We start from the raw sequence: 21603 nt of genomic DNA on the forward strand, positions 1-21603 counted from the left end.
AAAGCTAAAGGTTATAAGAAGGTAATTAAATCTTGCCTAAAAGGAAAAAAACAATTTAAATAAAACAACTTCTAAAAATTTACTATTAATAAAAAAATTAAAAATTGGCAAAACTAAAAAAAAATCAAGTTCACAAGATTGTTCTAAAAGATAAACAGATTTGTTGGAAAAAACTTATCATCCAGGTTTCCCCAAAACCTTTTTTTTTGGGGGAAGGGATTACCTTTTTTGCATTTGCAATATCTTTTTAATAAAACTTAAATTAGCAATTTTTTTGCTGCTTAAGACCCTTTTTGGGGTAATCGTTCTACTCCCAGAGCAGATCTTGTGAAGACCCCCAGGGGGCAAAACCATCACCCTTGAGGGGGCCCTTTCGTACTATCGAGAAGTAAGGCCAAGATCCAGACAAGGAGGGTAATGGAAGTTTTTGTATTATTTTTTGGGCAGGAATTTTTCATTTTTTTAAAAACCCTTTCATTTGTTTTGGGACATTAAAGATCCCAAGGTTTTCAGGCATTGGGTTTTTTTGTAGGCTGAAATTTTTTCCCATTTTCTTATTTTCCTGCTCCCTCCTCCTTATAAAGATCATTAATTGTGGAGCAGATCGTTCATGTGATACTTTAATTATCAGTCTGGTGATTTTTTTTTAGTTTATTCTTCACACTTTTTTTTTTCAAAGGGTATTGAGGTGAAGGGGTAGAAAAGCCTTCTATTCCACAACTTGAAAAAAAAAATGCAGGGTTTTCACTATAAAATGACTGTCTGGGGTATTACAGAGAATGAGTGCCCAAACTACCTGTTTTGCTCTTGCACATTTTTCTAGAAATTTTAATTACACTTTTTTCATACCCTATTAAAAAAGTCATTATGTATACAAGAGTCTGAATAAAAAAATACAAACCAAATATGATCAAGACACAAGAAAAAGGTATTAAAAAATAAAAGAAAGATTTATCTTTAAATTTTTTCATACCATTTCTATGGGTTTGGGTTTGGGGCATCATGCATGCCTTTTTTGTTTTAATGGGAACATTGATTCCTTATTTTTGATCCTTGGACACTGAGAAGAAAATTTTTTAAAATTAGAAGGATTCGCGTCAATCAAAGCTTTGGTTGGCTTTTCAGAACTTCTAAGGGAACGAATTTGTTTTGAGGTATCACTAGGGCTGGCTAGTCTATATGGAATTTCTACTTTTTTTTTTTTTTTTTTTTTTTTTCTTTTTTTTAATTACAGTAAAACCATTTTGTGCAAAAATAAAAATATTTTTTTGTTGTTAATAAGTGTATTGAAAAACTTTACAGGCATCCCTCCGGATCAGCAGCGTTTGATCTTCGCTGGCCCAAACAGGCTTGAGGATGTGGGCACTCTCTCTGACTACAATATTCGAAAGGTAAGATTTTTACACTCCTTTAACCGAACAGGTATCAGAAATCCAAGTGTCATAAACTTCCTGACACTGGGTGTGGGAGTCCGCTACATGTGCAGAACTTCCTGCTCCATGCGCGTGTGCACAGCCTTACCCCACAATCAAGGAGTTATGACACCTATACATGTGACCCATCAGGATGGTGTTAAGATCAAATTTCCCCTTTTTATAATGAATGTTTAATATAATGAGAAATCCTTTTTAAGATCTTTATATGAAAAGTACTAATGTATGTGAGTTTAAACAATGCTAGTCCCTTTCAAAATCTACTCTCCACTTTGGTTCTACGTCTGCGTGGTGGTGTAATTGAGCCTTCCCTCAAGCTTTTGGCTGAAAAGTACAACTGGGAACAAAATGATTTGCCGCAAGTGCTATGCTCGTCTTCATCCTAGGTATGTTGGTATAAAGAATTTGGTTCATTATTAATTTTATCATCCCTGTTAGAAAGTATTTTTTTGTAGATGCATGCATCTCAATTTGTTTTGTATTTTATAGGGCCTCCAATTGCCGCAAGAAGAAGTGTGGACACAATTTCTGGATATCCGACCCAAGAAAGCTTTAAAGGGTTAATTGTTTCTCATTTGAGGGAGAATATAAAAAAAGGACCATGTATTAAATGTCTTGTACACTCTGAAGAGATACAAGACTTGTTTTTAAAAAAGGAGGTCATCATATAGGGGTTTTATTTTCCTTGGTTAAGATAATGTGGCTGTTCAGTAAAAATTATGTTTTGTTTTAAACTTCTCTGAAAAATCGGTTGCCCCGCCTTGATAAAGGGCTCGGAGAGGTTAAGCTATATTTTTCAGCTAGCAATAGTTTTTCATTTACCTTTAAGTATATCTAATTTATTCCTGTAAGAGGTCTGCTTCTTTTTTCATGAGCGAAAGTTCATACATTTAACTTCTTGATAATGAATTTTCATAGAATTCCTTCATAAATTTAGGTTTTTCATTGGATAGAAAGCTTGTGTTGTGGAAAATTTTAATGCGGAAGCCACTCTTTTATTGAAAAGTGTAGTGAAACATCTCTGAGGGAAAAGGAAATTGCTGCTTCTCCATGTGGAAATTAAAATTTGGGCCCATCAGTGGAAGTGTTTCATCATGGGAATTACCCACATCAGTGCAAGAGCATTTTATTACAGCAACCAATGGCCGTGGCTAGGAGATATGGATTTATTTTTGGGTTAGTTGGTCAGCATATGTAAGTAAGCTTTAAGGAATATGGAACTGGTAATCACATATTACTGATTTATGCATAATTGTAAACTAGTAATGCTAATATTTGAAAACTTGGCAGGGTCAGTGTTGACAGATGCAGAGTACTTTTGAATTTCTGGACTTAACAAGATTGTTCAGACAAGCACAAATCATGGGACTATGAAGTCGGGTGATGGACTGAGAAGGTATGTGACCAAGGATAACCTTGTGTCAATGTCTTTCGTGAAAGATGTGTGGGATAGTAAGAATGCAAGAGTTTACTACTTGTGTGGGGTACTTCAAAGGTGTGTGGTTTGCTTGTAGAACTAAGTAGTTAAAACAGGTGAGTGAACAAGGCTGCCTTACCACCCATCATGATTACAATGTAATATGCTCCTAGGCTTGTTGCATCTTGGCTAGCTTTGGAGTTTTAGGAGATGCATTATATTTAACAAACTTACCAGACTAAACATAGATTGTAGATCTTCCTAGTTAACCAAATAGCATCTATCCCTGGAAGAAAAGTGACCATCTTCAATTGATCTAGATCATGAGTCACAGACTAGCAGAACTTGACTGATTTAATTAGGCTTGCATTGCTTTGTTGCACGAGCATGATGAACTTTTTTTTCATGTATTAGAAAAAAAATATATCATTAAATGTTTGGAAAGTGTAAAAACCCTTTATTACTATCCATCATTGTATAAGTAACTGATGTGTGTTGGGCTGATATACACTGGACTGTCCTTATTTTTACTACAGATCTCCAAGCACTGTCACCAAGGAGTACTAGCCCAACGTGACCTCGTTTGTTTACTGGTGGCTGGGGTAAGTTGCCAAATCAAAATCAGACCACACAAATGTTATTTAATTACCATAAAAAAAAAATGAACTATTGTTATTGGTAGTCTTGCCAAATATTAAACATACAAACATATGTCTGAGATAGGTAGCTAGGAAATTCATCCAAGGTGGTGTATGTGGGGAAATTTTAATTGTATATTCATTACTAAAAATTGAGTAGGACTATCAACACAGGATAAGTTATTCATTTATTGAATACACTATTGATCATTGTTCTCCCTTCCCAAGCAATCCCCAAGAACTGGTGTACAGGATTATATAGTAGGTATGCTTATCAAATTTGATTCTTTTTTAGAAAACAATTTTCATATTGGCTTCTAAAATAGTTTATAATTTTGTGAAGCTTCAGTTGCCATACTAAACCACATGTGGGTTAGTATGGCTTCTTGAAGGGGGGGGGGAATCAGAAGCACAGGAAACCTAATTTGAGAGGCTGTAGCTCTGCAATCACGACAGTAATGGCCAAATTAGTGAAATAATGTTAAATTTGCCCAACGTAATGTCTTGCATAGGTCTAAATAATGCTTAATATTACGCATTGACCCCCCCAATCCCTTGCCCGGGTTTTTGTTTGTGGGGGGCTTAGAGGGGGAACTGGGGACCCAATGATGGGAACTCCCCAACCATTTGGTCTTTTTTTTTTTTCCTTCCCACTTTTCGTTTGTCCCTTTACCAAACCCTTCTGCTATCCACCTCCTAAGGTGTGAGAGCCGTGCTGAAAGGATGAAAGGCTGACTGTGCCATTCCTGAATGGCCTGAGGGAGCCATGGGCACGGTATTCCCCTGATTTAATTACCTAGCCCTTACCCCTCAAGGGGACCCTGAGGGGTGGACTGTTTTTATCCCCAACATAAATCCAGGCTTACCATGGCCGAATGAAAAACCCTATCCCACTATTAGGGAAATGAGGTTTTGCCCCTTTATCAAATTTGCCCCAACAGGTAAACCCACCCGATTCCCTGCCCCCCGGCTCCCCTTTGGGGGACCACGGGGCTCCGAACCTGCAAAAACACCCCCTACAATCCCCTATAGTACAGTAGCCAACAATAAACCCCTTTAAAAAGGAAATTTCCCCCTTCCAGCATTTTTTAAACTTCAAACCTCTACCACAACCCCCAAAAAACCCACCCCATCCCCTTTTTAATCCCTTACACCCTTTATTCCCACCTTTATAACCTACCTCCCAAACTAACTCCCATCTTCGTCCACCCCCGCCCTTCTACACCCCAATCTCTAACAACTTGAATACTCTTTTTAGGGCCAAATGGACCAATTTTTTTTTTCGTGGATCCCTCCCCAGCTTACCAAACATTCCTTCCAAATGCTCCCCAATGGGTAAAGTCTTCCCGTAGGGCCCACCGCTCCCTTTTTGTCACAGTCCCCATCCGAAAAACCAGCTATGCTTTTAACAAAATAACGACCTATAGGGGTAACCCCATCCTTCAGAACCCCATCCAAACCCCCCTCAAACTTTGCACCGGAAGTTTCAATTCCCCAGCAAATTTGCCCAATTATGACAAAGGTTTGGGTCAGATTGTGGAAAGACCTATTTTGCCTTTCTCAAACTATGTGCACACATACATTTATTTCCTCCCTCCAGAGGGTCGAAAGAAAAAAACCCCCTAACATAGAAAAATTACCTTCCTAGACAAACCTTCCCCTTTAACGCTCTAGAGGAGAACCCTCCCTTTTTGTCCTCCCACCTCCTCCACGTCATTCCCCAAAAATTTTGTTGGCGTCTGGGACACCCCCAAACATTGCCGTTCCACAGCCGATGCCCACTATGTCCCCAAACCCTGCATACCCTCTAACTCCCCTGAAAAAAAACACCACGTTGCCAACTGTGGCGCCCCATAAGTTTTTTAAATGGGGCTGTCCCCCCCTCAAATTTGAGTCTGGGTGAAACTAGTTTTAAACTTGCCCCTACTGAAGCCAAACAAGAACCCCTCAGTGGTTTTCTCACCTTACTTTTTATTAATACTGCTCATTCTACCTTTCCAAAAACCCACCCCCCCTACATCAAAACTCCCCCTTCTACCTCCTCCCTTCCCCAGTCAAAACTTTTTTTGCCACCTAAACCCCAGACACTCCAATCCACTACAAACTAAAATCCCATCAACCCAACCCTTCCCCCTCCCTTCGCACTACCCGTAACAGAAAAAACAATTTTCCACCCCCTTTTCCCCTACCACACAACCTCCCCTTTCCCTTTGGCCCCTACCCTTGAGCACCAATCCTCTCTTCCCCCCCCCACAAGAAATCCTTTTTTCCCCCAAAATCCCCAACCCCAAACCCTCAAAAAAAAACTTTGAAATATAAAGTTTATTTAAATAAAAACGGGACTTCAACCTCCAAATTTTAAAATTTTCCCTCCTTTACACTCCAGTAATGCTGATATCCATCCCCTCACGATATCCCCCCCTACACCCTTCCTCCTAACCCCTCCCAACAAGCCCTCCCCCCGACCCCACCCCCCCCAAATCACCCCCCACCCCCCCCTTTCCCCCCTTCCCTTAACCCTTTATTTCCCAAACCCCTTCCTCAACCCTCCATTCAATACCCCTCCTATGAAACCCCCCCCACCTCCCTTCTAAACCCCCCTCTTTAATCCCCCCCCAGACTTTTCCCCCCAAATCTCCAAATGTCTAATCTTTCATAAGAAAAATTTCCCATTGGGTTTCGGTTTCCCTCCCACAACCCCCCTGCCCCTTTCAACCCTTTTCCTCTTTTAAAATTATTTTTCCTTTTCAAGGAATTCTTCACCCCCACAATCCTCCCTTTCATTTTCTCTTCCCACATCCCCTTTTCCTCCTACTTCTTTGTTTTCCCCCCACCTATCCTCCCTTCCCCGACCTCCCAACCTATCAACTTTTTACAGAACCCCCAACTTTTAAAAAACCTTTCTCTTTCCTAAAAAGCATACATATCCTTCATCTAATCTAACCCTTAAACCCCAACCCAACCCTTTACTCACCAAATTTCCCTTTTTGCCCACTTAGAAAACTAACACTAACCACCCCCTTCCCTAACTTAACATAGGGGCTACATGTTTTAATTCTAGCACATTTTCTTTTTTTTTTAAACCCCATTAAACCTTACCATTGAGTCCTAGCCCATTTAACATCCACTTGTGTGGAAATTGCAAAAAAAAGACTGTCCGGAAAAATGCTTCATGCCCCTCTATCCCCTGTCAATTTTTGGTTAAATTTTTAAAATTTTGTAGTACTGTGACATTCCCGTGCTTGTTGCTTCTTCCTTTTCCCTCTCCCCCCTGTCTCTCCTTCTGCTCTGTAGCTGATCTGGTTTGGCATCCTTTAAGTGTTGGCTCAAGAAGCTACCTACGCTACAGCTGCATAAAGGGAAATACCACAAGAGCCAAACTCTCCCTCATTTATCCTGTCTTTGAGCTAAAATACTGTTTTTGAAAAACACCAATGATTAAAAAAAACCACTTGACCCTGCAGAAAAATAAGAAATTTGGGAGAGCAGGGGGCACACTTGCCTTCCTTTCGGCTTTATCACAAAATTTTTTTTTCAAAGGGTTTTCAATCATGACTATTCAAAAAGGACTAGTTGCTTTAGAAAGGGGGGGGGGGGGCAAGGAAATTCCCCTAGTACATTTTTTTTTTAACCCCTCACTGCGGGGTCACGTTGTAGTGTCATAGAAAAACCGCATGGTCGGCAAGGAAAGGGTTACTTACAACACACCAAAACATGTGCAGCGGGATGCTTGGCTTCAAGCAGCGGACCCCGCGCCCACTGTCCCCCCTCTAGATTCATCAGAGTTTTAATTACTCCGGGATTTCTGGTGAATTGAGCCCGGAATAAGGGTTAAGTAATTATTGCATAAAAAAATTTTTTCACTTTTAAAACTATTAAATGATAAAAATAAAATAAGTGGGTTTGTAGTGAATAAAAAGTGATTTTTTTTTTTATTTTCCTTAACTTTGTCAGTAAATCTGTCCCCTTTATTTTTTTTTTTTGATCCAAAAAACTGAAAAATTTGGGCCGAACTTTATTAAAGGGACCCAAAATGTCGAGTTGAATAAAAAAGATTTTTACCCCCAAAAACAACTTGTATTGCATAACAAAAAAAAGCAAAAAAACCCATTTCCTATAATAATATTTCTTGACCCCCCTTTTAGGTTAACCAAATTTGTTGGTAAGAAATTGCCCTCTTCTGGTGACTTCTGGGAACAAACTACCTTTTGGCCCCGGGATCCTCCGTGTACAGGCAACTTCCTGTCAACTTGTCTTTGGAAAGGCACAAAATTTCATTTTTCATGTTCCTACCCTGAGGCTAGTTCCCCCCTTTAAAAGGTAGGCATTTTAAAATATTTTTTCCCCTTTTCCGAGGAGAGTCCCACAGGCCCCGTTGTTTTTTTATAGACTCCTATTTTATTATTTTTGCTCTTATCTGAATAAATACCAGTTGTGGATCATGAAGTTGAAACTGTTGTTTTTTTTTTTTTTTTTTTTTTTTTACCAATCATAGGGGTATTTTCATGTGGTTTTACCCTCACTTTAGAATCTTTATAATTTCTGGTTGAATTACCAAATTTCCCCCAACCCCCCCCCTTCTTGGATTTCTGTCCTGACATTTGAAACTATGTAATTCACTCTTAAACCCTTTCTTGCAATCCCTCTTACCCCCATTGATTTTACATTTAACTAAACCATTTAAATTATTCCCCTTCCCCCCCCAAAAAAAAAAAAAAAAAAATTTAAACTATAGGGTTTAGGGCTTGGTGGGTGAGCACTTATGGAGCCAGCTAGTTCAAAACAAATTTATTAAAACAAAGTAACAGTACTTTCCTGGTGCCGGGATTACCTACTTTTTTTTCGTGTCTAGTATTAGCCAACTGTTTGAATTCTTTTTTATGATTTTTTTGCAAATTTTTCCCGATAAAAGTAAATGTAAAGTGAAATTGAATGTTCTGAATACCCTTTTTTTTCTTTAAACATAATCAAAAAACAATTTTTAAAGTTTCAATTTAAACACTAGATAATTATCTAAATTTGACTTTCTGTTTCCTGAACCATGCCTCCTTAAAAAATTGCCCGACCCCGCTCTGCTGCTGCTGCTATACCCCCCCTCCTTGGCTTTTTTCATTTCTTTTCCTCCCAGCCATCCCCCCCCAGGTTATTAGGGGGGTTTACACATGAACTATTTGAGGACAAAAAACGTTCCAGTTGAAAAGAGGATGACTCATAAGCGGTGAAACGATGGAACGGATCTGGGGAAAAGATTGGGCCGAAGGGTTTTACCACGTTTCGAAACTGCTCACGGGGATAGACCCGGGGGACAATGTTCGAAGGGGAGCCGTTTGGGAAAATCAGCCTTTTAAATCCGTGTTCGTTTTATGCTGCGAACACGGACATGTTTGGACACCACTTGGCTCGCTTCTGATGTCATCACGGTTTTGCTTTCCCTCCTAGTTTGGTAAATTTTTTTCTTTTGAAATAGTTTTTGATGTGTAACACCCTTTACTCACCTTCGAAATACACCGCTTTTCCCCAACAGTACTCTATCTTCTTTTACTCGGTTTTTCTCGGTTTTTCTTTATTGTCTGCCCCCTTTTCCTATGAATCTTCATCCTTCTGTTCTTCCCACATTACACCTCCCCTCAACCCCCCTCTCCCCTGCTCTCATCCTTTTTATTCTTCCCTTCTACAAAAACTTTTATAAACTTTTTGCCCAAGGGGGTTATTCTCTAGTAAAACCCCCCTACTTCCCGTTTCTTGACAATACCCTTTCCTTTTCCAAACAGTGCCCCAAAAACCAGTAACAAAAATTCCCCTTTGCACGTTCCGAATCTCATGCCTTGTCCTTTTGGTCCGATCCCAAAAATTGTGCTTATCTACTGACTGGGCCTCGCTGGCAAAACCCCCTTACCCTGCCCAGTTCGCCCTCTTTAATACGTTGGAAGGTTTCCCTCTTCTGGCTGTTGTATACGGCAAAGCTTGGGTTTGATTTCCCCAATCAAATTCTTTTGCATTCTAGGTCCAGCACCAGACGAAAAGATTAAAAAAAAAAGTAGCTAAAAATGTGATTTCAGTTTTCATATCTTTAATTTTTTTCCAAAAATTTTTCTTGGGAAAGGGTGGAAAGATAAAAAAAGGTATTTTTCAAAATTTTTCCAGATTGAAACGTTCATATATTGAAATAGGTTCAATATAGTTGTAGATTTTTCCCTTGTCAGCACGATTTGCTGTTAATAAAAGGAAAATTTTTTTAAAAATTTCATAGATTAAAATCTACATGCTATGCTTGACTTTCAGCAAGGGGAAAAAAAGTTATACTTAACCCTTTCTGCTGGGTGAGTGATAGACGTCATAGCAAAACCCATGGTTGGCAGGTTCACTTGTCGTGTGAAACATCCAGTGGGGGGAGCAAGGGTTCGGTTTAACGCAGGGGGAACCCGCCCCCTGTCTGGCCACTGCCAATATCACCAGAGCTTAATTTCTCTTAGGGTTTTTCAGAAAACCCGGGGAATAAGGGGTTAACATGTGGGTACAAGTGTGAACTGTGATAAAATAAAAAAGGGGGTTTCTCACTTAGGGTTACCCCCGTTTTTTTTTCTAAAAATTGGAAATATATCGAGATGGATTTTTAGTAAAGGCCGTACATTTCTTTTTTTCAAAATAAAAGGGGGGGGGGGAAAAGACAACTAAATTTTAAATTTTTTTTTTTATCCAGCATATGTTTTATCACTGATCTTGATTTGAAAATGAGGAAATATTACCATGAAATCCCAAAATTTCTCAATTTTTTGCCCAATTTGAATAGCCTTTTAGAATAATTTTTCAAGAAAAAGTATTAGAAATTTTAAATTTGTTCTTCTTTGGTTTCATGTAAGTGAAGTTATGAATCCAGAAAAGGACAAAAATGGCCAATTTATGATAATAAGGGGGAAAATACTGAATCTTGATGCAATTTAGGTGATGGTTAAATTTACTTTTCATTGGGGGGATGTTTGGGTTCAAGAAAATCTTTTGTTCCGGGTTTATAATGTTCTGGAGACTGCATGTACAAGTTTTAAAAGTAAAAGGCCTTTTTTTGTTTAAAAGTTAAATTAAATTTTATTAGGTTTTAGGTAGAAACCCCCCCCTTTCCCCTTCCCCTTTTTTGGGGGGGGTTTTTCCCAACACCCAAGTTTAATAAACCTCTCCCCCCCCACCCTTTTTTTGCTGTTTTTTTCTTCCCTTTTTTTTTGTTTTTCCCCCCTTCCTTCCCCTCCTTTTTCCCTCTTTTGCTTTTCCATCCTCGGCCTGGGGGGGGGCCTCCTTTTTCCCTTTTTTTAAACGCCCTACCCCTGGGGGGCCCCGGGGTTGGCGTTTTTCCCCCCCCCCGGGGTTCCGGCCTGCTTTCCTCCCTTTGGGGCTGGGCCCCCCCTTTATTTCCCCCGTCCCCCCCCCTGCCCCGGGGTCCCCCCGGCTCAATGAAAACCCCCCCCCAGCCCGCTTCCTTTCCCCTTAGGTTTTTTTTCCCCCCCCTGCTCCCTTTCCCCTTTCCCCCAAAACCCCCCCAAAACCAAAACCCCCCCCCCACTCCCTGGCTCTGCACGCCTGCGGCTTGAGTGGCGCTCTGCCTCGCGCTCCCCTTGGATAGCTGGCTGCTGCGCTGCGCGGCCTCGGGGGCTTGCTCTGGGCCTCTAGGGTGATTGGGCTGGCTGCGGGTGGCAGCCCGGGGGCTGCTCCCTCTCCTTTATCTTGGGTGTTGTCCCCTCTCTCTTCTCCCTGCCTTTCCTTCGCTCCGCTCTTCTTCTCCTTTCATTGGAGGCGGTAGACTGTGGACCCAATGAGAGGGAAAACCACTCCCCAAAAACCTGGGGACCTAGCCCCTCGACTCAACTAATTTTCCATGGTCTTTATTTTGCCTTCCCAACCTTTCCGGTTCTCGTACCGTCACCAAACCCTCTGACGTATCCACACCTCCTACGTGTGTGAGCAGCCGTGCCCTGAAAGGATGAAGGTCGACTTGTTGCCAGTCTGTTGAACGGCCTGAGGGAGCCATGGGCACGGTTATTCCCCTGACTTAGTTACCAGCCCTTACCCTCAAGGGGACCCTGAGAGGGGTGAGCTGTTTTTAATCCCCAAACATAAGACCGCTTACCATGGCCAGTAATGACAAAACCTATCTGCACTATTCAGGGTCAATGAGGCTTGGCCCATTTATCAAATAGCCCAACATGTAAACCCACCCGATTCCCTGACCCCAGGCTCTCTGACCACCGGCTCTGAAACTGCAATAACTACCCCCTCATCCAATGCCCCCTACTAGTACAGTAGCCAAACAATGCAACCCTTTTAAGGAAACATTTCCACTCTCCCAGCATGCCTCAACTTCAACACCGACACCACCACAAACTCCAAAGCAATCAACCACCCCATCCTGCCCTGATTAATAACCTAAGCCTTATTGCCCACCTCCCCTAACCACTACCCTACCTATCCCTCAAACGACTCCATACTCCACGACCCACCCTTCTACTACCCCTATACTATCAATAATATGAATAACCCTCTTCAGTGCAGCCAAATGTGGACCATTTTTCGTCGATCCCTCCCACAGCTCCCTACTAGTGATCTAAACACTCCTTCGCTTCCAAACAAGGTCTCCAAAAACAAGTAGGTTCAAAGTCTCATTCCGGTTAGCCGACCACAAACCGCTCCGCCGTTCTGTCACAGTAAATACATTCCGAAAACCAAAGCTATAGAAATTACAAAATATTACAGAACCTATGGTTAACCCCATCCTCTAACAGAACCCATTCCAACCCTATCAATTTAACTGCACCGGAACGAGTTTCAAATCTTGCCCCAGCATAATGCCCAACTATGACAGATTGGTCACGATTGGGAGAGAAGACTATCTGCTGTTCCACAGACCTAGACTGACAACATCAGTGAAAGCTACTCCATCGCCCCCCAGAGGTCATCGAAAAAAACGAAAAAAGGCGGAGGAAAGGAAATCCCATAACATAGGCAAAAATTAACCTTCCGTTAGACATGACCTTCCCCTTAGATTCTACATAGGTAGGAGAATCCCTCATGTTTGGTCCAAACACCAACCTCCTCCACGTTTCAGTGCCAAAATTGTTGGCTCTAAGGACAACCATGCCAAACATGCTGTTCAACACCACAATGCCCACATTGTGCCCAAACCTCGGCAATTACCCGATCTAACTGCCCCTGCACCACAATCACGCAACAGGCCAAACTGTGTTGGGTGAGCCCTTATATATTTTATTTTTTATAGGGGACTGGTCCCACCTACAAATTTGAGAGTGAAGGGTTAGCAAACTCTCAGATTCAAAACTTGGACTCACACTACGTGAAGCCAGACTAGGAAGGGATAGTCACGTCGCACGTGGTTTCTCGTCCTGATTCAAGTTACTCAGTAAATTATGCGCCTCAATTCCGACCCATTCTCCTTAAACACACTCCACACCACATTCACCCTCTTAGTACCTCCCAACCGATCCCCAGTTCAAACTCTTTTGCCATCATAAAGTTCCAGGGACACTCCAATCTCTAATACAGATATTTAATTCGACACACTACAACCCCAACACCTGCCCCTCCACCTCCTCGCACTAACCGTCGAACAGACCAGAACAAACCGGGCAAACCCCCCCCGTTTCCCCACCACACAAGCACCTCCACCGCCCGTTGACGCCTGATGCTGTGCGACCCAATCCGCTCTTCCCAACCGCACAAAAATCCTTAGCCCCCCAAAACTCCACAAGCCAACTCAGAAAGAAATCCTATTGACTAAAAATATCAAGATTTACCTCATGAAAAAACGACACCTCAACTCCAAATCTTACAACTCTGCTCCTTCCACACTCCCAAGTAATCATGGCGATATGCCATTCCTCTTCAATAACGTGAGACCCCTTACACCCAATCCTCCACCCCCTCCCAACACAGCCCATTCCCCCCCCGGTCCCCATACCCAGCACCCAGACATTAACCCCCTACCACAATCCACCTCCTATCCCTTCCACTCCTCCTTGATTACACACGTGAATCGCCTTTACGTCAAACAAGTAGCCCCGTCCTCAGACACCACTACCCACTTCCGAATACCCCTCCTTATGAGAACACCCAACTCCCACACGCGCTCCAATCTCGGAGACCTCTCAGTTCCTTTCCCACCCACCCTATAGCTCTTCCCCCAGTCAAAATCTCCAAACACGGTACTACAATCTATATAGGTAAAGCTGTTAAAACCTATCTCATTGGACTATTCTCGGTTTCCGCGTCCCAACAGACTCGGACTCGTCAATCCGTTCCCTCCGATAAGCCATCTATGGTATGCCTTCAAGAGATGCCTTTCTACCACATCGCCAATACCAATCTTCCCAGTTCATTCTCGCTTTCTTCCCCACATGTCCCCTTATGTCTCAATCCATAGCTATCAATTTCAGACAAACACTTATGTCACACTCCCTTTCAAACCAAGTGGTCCGTGCACAGGTATCCGGGATCTTCCTTCTCGCTTTTGGATCACTTGTGGATATGCAGTCTACTTCTCTCCCTTCCCTCACCCCATTGACTTTGTGGCTTTTGAAAAATCCTAATTTCCAAACCCTTCAACCACCTTTCCTCATATGTTGGTTGATTAAAACTGCCGCCACACTTTATGGGGGTTGATTCTATTCCAAATCTCCCGAGGCCGATCTCTAGAGCGATTCTCTCCACAGCTGACCTTACTATTCTAAATCCAGAGCCCCACGCACTTTGATACACGACACGACATATCTCTTTTTCATGCATTGAACCTCTCTCATGCTCCCCTCTTCCTCTTCATTTATGATTTCCAACTGGTCCAGTCTTAGACCACTTCAATATAGTGAACACTTTCCAGTTGCTACTTTCTCAAACTTCATAGTACCACTCCTAACTCCCACGTGGTGACTGTGATAGAGCGACTGGCATATATTTCCACTTGCAATCTCTGCATTTCATTAACCCCTGCCATCCTCCCACTCACCTCCATTTCAGAACATTGAGAGTGGTTTCTATCACTACAGTCTTTAAGAGCTGCCACATACACTTATCCCTCGAACCTCAAAGAACCAAATACCTCCAAATGTGTTCCCGATGGTGGAGATGTCTTGATTGCACTAAAAGCATCTTCGCGTGTAATACCTGTTTTGGTGCAGCCTGGACTACAGTTATCCGCTACAAGAGAGGGTACTCCAAATAAACTATCAGCCCCGTATCCTCCTTTTTATTTTAAAAGAGCATCTTGCCTATCTCCGTCGTACAATCGGAATAGTCAAAACAAACAGCTGGCGAAATTATGTTTCAGCAATTACATCTCGACATCATCCTCAAATGTTTGGGCGCCGAATCCATAACAAACTATCAGCAAAACATCCCCCAATCCTGCACCTGTTCCTCCATATCACAAAAGATAAACCGAATTTTCTGATACTCCCAAGTCTGCTAATGAACTGGGGGATTGATGTTGCACAACAGGATATAGTAGTGATTCTCACCATTTGCTAAAAATTCTAGATAATTAAGACCACCATGAGAACGTAACCCCCCAATTACCTCACCCCATCCTTGAGGGAGTCCTATAAGCCCCCCTTTATTTCGGACTGCCTGAAAACTCCATTACTGCCCCTACAATCGTGCCGTAACACTCATGAAGGCCCTGACGGTATCACTAGCAGTATGCTCCGGCAAACTCCCATTCTTCCTCCTTACCTTCCCTAGTAAAAAATACAACATGCAGTATGGACATCAAAATATTCCACTCTAATGGCGAGCTCTTATCCTCCCTTCCTGAAAACCCAATAAACCATCGGTACCCTTCCTCAAGGATTGCCCCATCGCACTAACTAGCTGCTTGTGCAAACTATTAGAGCGAATGGTTGAAACTTCTGCTTAATGGTTAATCTTGCATATCAACAACTGTCTCTCTCTTCCCAATTCGGTTTTTTGCGTAGTGCCATGAAGCACAGCTGACCCCTTGCTCATTTTGAGACATATTACTCTGCAATTTGCCACCGCCTATGAATCCATACTAAGCTTTTTGTTTTGATCTAGAAAAAGCATATGATAAGACAGGGCCAGGTAAGCAAATCTCCAACAATTGTCCTCTAGGCTTACGTCGGAAACAGGGTGTTTCATAAAGTCCGACCTCTATCCAAATGCACTTTCCAGTGTCAAATGGCCTCAATGCACATCATACACTATTTCACCCAAACCGAAGGTGTAACACAAGGCAGTTGCTCAGTTACCAATTTATTTACCTTGCTGTAATGATATTCTCAGTTACCACCCAGGAGCCCCGGTCACACTATAGTTGAGATTTAAACCATCTATGGCTTGACCACACATACCAAATCTCTACCAAGTTCGTTCCAATCTGCAAATCTCATCAGATCTCTCCTGGGCCACAAACCATGGCTTCCTGCTTTTTTCACCTAATAACATCTTTGCCGCCATTCTCTTTCTCTCGCTCACGTGTAGTCCCTTACCCCCCACTCTTCTGATATGGCCACTCCACTCCAAGCCGTTTCATTTGGCAAAAATTCTAGGTTCCTTTTTGACTCCAAAACTGTCCTGGCGAGACCATATTTACACATTAAAGAAAAAGCTCGCCGCCGTCTTCGAATCTTAAACGACTCAGATCGCAAAACTCTCCTCATTATTCATGTTACTTTGATTCCTCTCCACTCTTGATAGGGGAATGCCATATCCACTCGGCGTCAAATTCACTCCTCTCCTTTGCCCATCTTGATAACAATCCATCACTGTGGTCGTGTTTGCTCTTTAGCACTAGGCGCCTTTCGTCCTCCCAGTCAGTTGTGAGGAGCCGGTACACGAACAGGCACATACCATCGCTCTCTCGACGCGTTTTTGCCCTGTCTCCTCTCCGAGCCCCTGATTGTTCGATTGCCACCAAGATGTGCCCCACGTAAAAAAAAAAAAAAAACTAAATATCCTCACAACCCCCTACTGGCGTGACCTGTCGTTCTCTCCACAAGTACACTACTCCGGGTCTCCAATCGCATGGTACCCGCCTCCCATGCCCCTTCCCCATGCTCCAACCTCTAAAGTTCAGCTGTCCATTCCGTCCACTCCATTGGCTATACTTTCACCCCATATTTTGGCTATCTGTTTGCACCGCCCACCAAATCAAATAATCCCTCCTACTGTCCTTCTGCACACATTTCCGTGACCATGTCTCCTACCTCTATTCTGTGATTATTCATGTATTCATTTTACTGATGGCTTCCAAAATCCACCTCCTGGTGGGTTTGCAGTAATACTTCCTAACTCGTACTTTCAACATCTCCTTCCTCCTGAATCCAGTGTCCTTACACAGAACTGTATGCCACTCCTTTTTGCTCTAAAACACACATACTCACTTCCTTCCTCTTTTACAATTTTTACTGAACCCCCCTCCGCAACTCATTAACTTCTCATAAAGTCAATACAACACCACCAACCCCCTTTGTTTATAAGATCCAGAAAAACGGGTTTATTACCTGTCCTTACATGCCTAATAAAAACAAATCAAATTGCTAGGTGCCCAGCCATGTTGGAATCGCCGGCAATGAACAGGCAGATACACTCTAGCACGCCACTCTTCGCTATGTCCACTATCATAAAACCACGTCTTTCTCAAGTATTCCCACACCCCGGATATTAACCACACTTTAAGACCCGTCTTGTTATAATTGAATTTGGCAAGCTTTTTGGTCACGCTTTCCCGCATAATAAATGTACATTCTTGTAAAAAACGACAATTCTGAGGTAGCTCCAATCTTCATACGCAACAGACGTGGGTGAAGATCCAGCTCTCGTCCCGATTACGCTATGGGCCATCAACCCGTACTAACACCTCTATTCTGATCTGTCCACAATCTGATCCACCCTTATGTTTACTTAGTAAATGTTCCCCTTTCAACCCACACATTCCTATTGTCGTGGCCCCACGTGTTGAGAAAAAAACCCCAGTTACCTCGGGCTTTACTCCCACACCTAGTACCTACTTTCAACCGACATCCCAACCTATCAGACATCCTAAAGAACACCACACTGTCTGCCCATTCAACAACCTATTCTCTTCCTCAACGCCATAAATCATTCAATCTTTTTCGTGTATATTTTTTTCTTAATATAATCTGAACTCCTTACCAACACCCAAACCCTAACCTCTTGACACTAACCTCACTCTTTGCGCCAGATTAGACAATAATCACTAACTCAAAAGCCCACCCTTCCCGAACATTTAACTGATTATGCTACAGACTCTTAGATGTCTAGCACATTTCTTCTTGCTGTTAACCATTAACCATACTTGGTTAGACTTGCTGTAATTCTCCCATCGATTTTATATGTAGATGCACTGGGCCACAGTTATGGTTAGTTAGATCGTCTTGTTGGTATCCTATGACCCGTAGAATTCGTGTGGGTGGTGTTCTTGAACATATGGAACTCACGATTAAAAAATCAACTGTCATAGTTGACCCATTTGTAACCTGGTTGGTTGGCCAAGAGTTGAGGAGAAATGATTTTTAAAGTTTTTAGAGGGTAACCACTGTAATTATGTGGTGAAATATCTGCCTTATTTTTGTATTTAACGAAATTAACCAGCTTGTATTGCTTTACTGAGAATATGAAAAGGGATGAATGGGAAAAACTAGTCACATTTTAATATTAACTCACAACCTGATGGGCATGCACCACCCACCGATTCATGCATAGCGCATAGAAAAAAATATCCAGCCAACTTAAGGAAAGGTGAAATGATGTGAGGTCCCAACGGTTACTAATTTGACGTGTTGTGTTTCTCGTGATGTTGTGTTAAAGGTCTCGCAGTGCCTTGAGCCCACACAAACACACACACACCACACATCACACACACACACACACACACACACCCAACACACAAACACACACACACAAACACACACAGAACAAAAAAAAAGTGATACTAAACCCTAATCATAATCTTATTGATTAATGAGATAGGTGGTAGTAACACTAGGATTTTGGTATTGCAGGACAACTTATCAAAATTAGGGGGTTCTACAAGCCTTTACGTGAATTCATCGGTTAAGGTAAATATCTTGAATGACCCATTTATTTTATGTAGAAGAATAATAAATGATGAAATGGTAAAGGTCCACTCTTGCTGAGGGGCGGTTTTTTTACCCGCAACAACACAAACCCCTGGCTGTAGGTTTTTCTTCTGATTGGAATAATGGAAAATGCAACCTAAGATCGATGTAAATGAATGTACTAAAAGTACTTTTTTTCCAGAAGAAAAAAAAAAGGATTGTACTTCAAAGAGCTGCACAAGTAAAGATGTACTCTCTGCATACATCAGAATTGTCTATTCTGATTGAACATCAAATGGTATGTTGAGCCTGTTAAATATTCCATTATGTTTATCTTGAATAACATGATTAATAGTGATCCACCAAAAGTCAATATGAGCATGTCTTGATATTAATATTCTTGTACTGTCTTAAGTTTTAATAAAGAGTAATTCCTATGTGATAAAGATACTGTACATGGAGGTGTAAAATGTGGGTAAAACTTCCATAAAGTCTTTTTATAGCGGAGGTCTTGGGGTTGATCGAGTCTCGTGCTAAACTGAAATTCTAAGATAAGAAATTCCTGCTGCTATTGTTTTCCATATGGTTTCCATAAAACTGATTGAAAATAGGAAAGGTCCCTCTACGGAGGTGGTTTGTACCACAACACAACCATGCTGTAGATTTCTTGAGGGAATATGGAAAATGCATGGACAGCAAATGTTGTGTTAAATGTACAAAATAGCTTTTGTATTGTCAGGAAAATCTGGGAAAAAACAGATCCTCAAACAAAGCAGTTCTTGTTAGTTACTCTACATACCATATGCCTTGAATTATCAGAAGTAAAATCAGAATTCTTTCCCATGTTCCAAGGAATTTAATTGATGAATAGGGGAAAAGGTCGCTTATATATAGTTGGGCTCTACCCAAAACACAAACCATGCTGTAGCTTTTTTTTATTGAAGAATATGAAAATGCATTTTGATTATTGTAGCAAAGGTATAAATGGATGTTTTCACATTTTCAGAAAATGTCGGGGGAAAAGAACAGACCATCAAAATATACATAAGTAAGTAGAAATGTTTATTGACTGCAAGCACATGCATTCATCAAGTGATCTTGAATATGATAACATTAAGGAATTAATTATTCTTGAATACTGAATATTTTCCCATAGTGATCATAAGTCGAGGATCCTTGTTCCCCTTGATTATTTTCTGCTTTTTATCTTCCTCTGCTCTGAATATTTTGCCACATTTTTTGTTGGGACTCTGTGGAGTTGTATATCTTAGTTTCTGAAAGTAACACAAAAAAAATGCAAAATAACTATAAAACAGATATTGTGAAAAAATTTTCCATATGATTTCCCCCTAATTTGAAAGAGCCTTTTTGTTGTAAAGCAGAATTCTAATCAGCATATAGAGCTCTTAGATTTTATCAGGGGAAAAAATTGGAGTCTGGGCCCCTTGTCTGTCATTGTTTTGATGATTTGTGTGAAAAATGATCAGCTTTCTCAAACGGAAAGCTCAAAAGGGCATACGTGATGACACAATTAGACTCCAAAATACTGAATCTTCATAAGGTTCATAAGGTCTGGAGCTGACATGCACATGACAAAGTATTAAGTATAAGTGGATCCTTCATCTCATTGTAGAAATGGGGTCAGCCTGTAGAAGCGTTACAAAACTTCTGCGGGAACTTTTACTTGATAGAACTTGCCTGTACAAATTCTCCATTTGATTTAACAGGTAGATGTATTGAGCCAGACAGGTTATGATTACTAGATGTTTATGGTTTCAGAACAAACCAAACAGGAACCCCAATTGGGATTGTCAAGCATATGAAACTCTTTCTGGGTGGCTTTTTTTTGCGTAACATTTATTAGTCAGCAGCTTGAGGGAGAGGCACTTGATATTTTAAAAAAATGTTGAGAATAGCTGAAATTCACCATGACCCCCCCTTTTCATTATTTTTTTTTTCGACTATAAATTTAAAATGTTCTGGTGGGGAGGTTGGATGACTAAAGGACAGAATTGGGATGACGCCAATTAGTTGTCTTTTGAAATCGAAACTTACTACTGAAAAACACTCTGTACGGTAGTTTTCCTTCGTGGAGAAACGGGGCAACCTCAGACAGGCAACCCCCCCACGAGACAGGTAGCACGAGATGAGCACGCTAATCCGCCCCCTCAGTGCATAAAAGATGGGCTAACTCTTATTAAAATATTGTAAATATACATTTCTCTTTTCCAGGAAAAAGTTTCAAATTTTTGGACATACTTAAAAGTTGTTGCAATTTTGCATTTATCATCAGTGTGTCTATTCTGACTGTACTGAAATGTAGTGTTGCGTTAACATCAATCTGTGGTTTTTTTCTGGTAAGTAAAGAATTGTTTCTTATAGTGTGGTCCACAAAAACCCTATAAGCATGTCTATTATGGAATGTTTGGAGGTCTTGATTGATGACCAAACAGGAAAATAAGAGCAAAACAGTTCTTATGATGAGTGTTATAAGCTCCAATTCAAGGACCATTTTCCATGGTTCGAATCAATACTGGGGCGAGGAATGTATGGGATAAACTAAAATGATATTGACAATCAATGTATGCAGGTTTGGAGTGGAGTTAGCTACATGCTTAACAGCTGATATTTTTCAGTAAGGTGAACATCCTAACACATACCGTTCCAATATTTGGTGTTAAATGATGAAAATAGATAAAAGGTTCCTCTACTGAGGTGCTTACCAACCAACCACAACCATGCTGTAGCTTTTTCTGCTGATGAAATATTTGTAAGTGCATTGTGGTTGAGTTAAGTAAAGTGTACTAAATAACTCTTATATTTCAGAAAAAAAAGGAAAAAAACAGATCAAAAGATCGGAATATTCTTGTTCGTTACTCTATACGCGTAAATTATTAGTAAGTGAAATAATTGAAATGCTGGTTCCCATATTTTTATTAGAGTTCAGTGATGGGGAATATGGAAAAGGTTCCCTCTACTGAGGTTGGCTTCCCACAACACAACCATGCTGTAGCTTTTTC

The 21603-nt window shown here is 41.2% G+C and overlaps 1 pseudogene; it reads right to left on the reverse strand.

The window, feature by feature from the left end:
- LOC119579623 overlaps window positions 1–21603 on the reverse strand; it is a 56510-nt pseudogene that overhangs the window by 1194 nt on the left and 33713 nt on the right.

This window comes from Penaeus monodon, chromosome 12, assembly GCF_015228065.2.
Source record: "Penaeus monodon isolate SGIC_2016 chromosome 12, NSTDA_Pmon_1, whole genome shotgun sequence".
Taxonomy (NCBI): domain Eukaryota; kingdom Metazoa; phylum Arthropoda; class Malacostraca; order Decapoda; family Penaeidae; genus Penaeus; species Penaeus monodon.